Here is a 2596-nt window from a genome sequence, read left to right as displayed (position 1 = left end):
TACCAGACCTTACTTGATATTGAACTCATTTGTTCTTCATTCAGGAAACTTTAATTTCCCCATTCCATTGGAAGCCGAGGGAAACTGAAGATATCCAAATGTTCCAAGATCAGACTAAACCTGAACTTGGGGGTTGCCTCTGAATTTGAGCATCGTGCATCTGGATGTCAGATGCTTCAGAAAGTTTCCCGAGAGGTCTCGGGGCTACAGATTACAAAGGAGGGAGTAGAGAAAGAAAGGAAAGAATGAGAGGTTTTGATGCAATAAACGTTTGCAGTCGCAGAAGTAGCAGATTACAGAGATTAGGTCTGTGTTCAGTGGCATTTAGAATAAAGAGGAATGATTTTAACACAGAACAGTGCAGCACAGGAACAAGCCGAGGATGTCTGTTCCGAACACAATGGCATGATAACTAAATCTCTTCGACTTCTACATGATCCATATCCCTCCATTCCCTGCACGTTCATGTGTCTGCCCAAGAGCCTCTTAAAACCCCTCTATCGTATCTGCCTCCACACCCACCCCTAGCAGCATATTCCAGGCACCCACTGCTTTGTGTAAAACAATGCTTGCCCCGCACATCTCCTTTGAACTTTTCCCTCCTTTCGCCTTAAATTCATGTCCTCTATCACTTGACATCTCTACCCTCAGAAGAAGATTGACTGTCCACCCTACCTATGCCTCTTATAAACTTCCGTCAGGTCTCCCCTCAGCCTCTGCCACTCCAGAGAAAACAACCCATCCTCTTCAACCCTGTCACTTCCACTGAACATCTTCTGGCTTCTGACGTCATTCCCACTCCCCCCCCCCCCACCCCCCCCCCTTCACGGATCCACCGATCTCCTGCCATCTATTGCTCCATATTGGCTCTCTCCCCTCTGTCTTTACGTCCAGATGAAGGGTCTCAACCCAAAATGTCGACTGTCCATTTCCATCCACAGATGCTGCCTGTCCCGCTGAGTTCCTCCAGCACTTTGTGTGTTGTTCCAGGTTTCAGAGGTCCCTTCAGCGTCTGCCGCCCCAGAGAAAACAACCTAAGTTTGTCTAACTTGTCCTTGTCGATCATGGCCTCTAATCCAAGCAGCGTCCTGGTGAACCTCTCCTGCACCCTCTACATCCTTCCATAATGGGGGCAACCAGAACTGCAGATCAGAATGATGGCTCTGATGACAACAAGTACATTATTATATTTTCTTAGAGATTGTTTCCCAAGTATGAAGGAAGAATGTGGAAAAAGTAAGCAGGCCACAAAATGCCCCCAAATAATTCTGCAACACACTCTGCAGAGCAGCTACTTACTGAAGATGTTGAGAGTGATGTTTGCTGTTGCTTCCATACCGGTTGGTGACGTCAGAGAAATGACAAATACACTATCCAGTTCGCTGTACAGACACGTGAAGAGAAGTGACGCGTTTGGCAGGAGGGCTATGTCTAAGTCAGCGTGGTGGGTTATGTTCTCGATCGTGTCGTTCCACTGAAAGATCACCCAGCTGTAATACATCCAGCTGCCATTCTTCACTTCACCACTGACTCTCACCGAGAGCAGGGCGTGGGCTCCAACCTCCGCGTTGATCCGGCTAAGTTCTGCTGAGACACTCAGCGGCTGGGGTTCCTCTGGGTGAGGGAAGAGCAGCTGGGTTAGCAACTCCCAACACGTCAGAACATCGCACAGCACAGGAACAGATGGGCAACGTGGTCAGCATGGATGAGTTGGGCTGAAGGGCCTTGTGCTGTATGACTCCAGAGGGATCTTACTGTACATTGCAAGGTTCCCTGAAGGCAGCAGCACAGGTAGATAACATGGGAAATTGTTTTATTATTGCCACATATACTGAGGTACAGTGAAAAACTTTTTTGCATGCCGTCCATACAGATAATTTTATCACATTAGTGCATTGAGGTAGTACAAGCGAAATGCAAAACAAAATGCAGAATAGTGTTACAGTTACAAAGAAACAAGTGCAGACAGAGAATAAGATGCAAGGGCCACGACGAGGTAGATTGCGAGGTCAAGAGTCCATCTTATCGTACTAGGGGACCATGCAGGTGTCTCAGATTTAAAAGAGTGTAATGATTGTAATAGAAATAATGAGTGGATGTGAAGGGCGGTAGTGTCGTGGTTGGCGTAACTCGATTACAGCAGCAGCGACCCGGATTCAATTCCCACCGCTCTCTGTAAGGAGCTTGTACGTTCTTCCCGTGTCTGCGTGGGTCTTCTCTGGGTGCTCCGGTTTCCTCCCGTATTTCAAAGACCTACAGGTTAGGAAATTGAGTGCTGGAAATGTGGTGACACTTGTGGGCTCCCTCCAGCACATTCTCAGTGACGCAAAAAGATGGATTTCACTGTGTTTCGATGTACATGTGACAAGCAAATATCTCGTTATCACATATCTGAGAGAGCAGCTTGCAACGAGTCACCACACTGAGGTGCCATCTGCAAGAGCCATGAAACATTCTAGCCTTTATAAGCTGGAGTATAGAATATGACAGCAGGAATGTTATGATACAACAATATAAGATAGTAGTTAAGCCACATGTGAAGCACTGCGTGCAGCTCTGGTCACCACACTATAGGAAGGAGGGGATTGTGGAAGAA

This window comes from Pristis pectinata, chromosome 39 (genome assembly GCF_009764475.1).
Source record: "Pristis pectinata isolate sPriPec2 chromosome 39, sPriPec2.1.pri, whole genome shotgun sequence".
In the NCBI taxonomy this organism is placed as follows: domain Eukaryota; kingdom Metazoa; phylum Chordata; class Chondrichthyes; order Rhinopristiformes; family Pristidae; genus Pristis; species Pristis pectinata.
The sequence above is the reverse complement of the archived record's forward strand: the minus strand, read 5'-3'. Positions refer to the sequence as shown.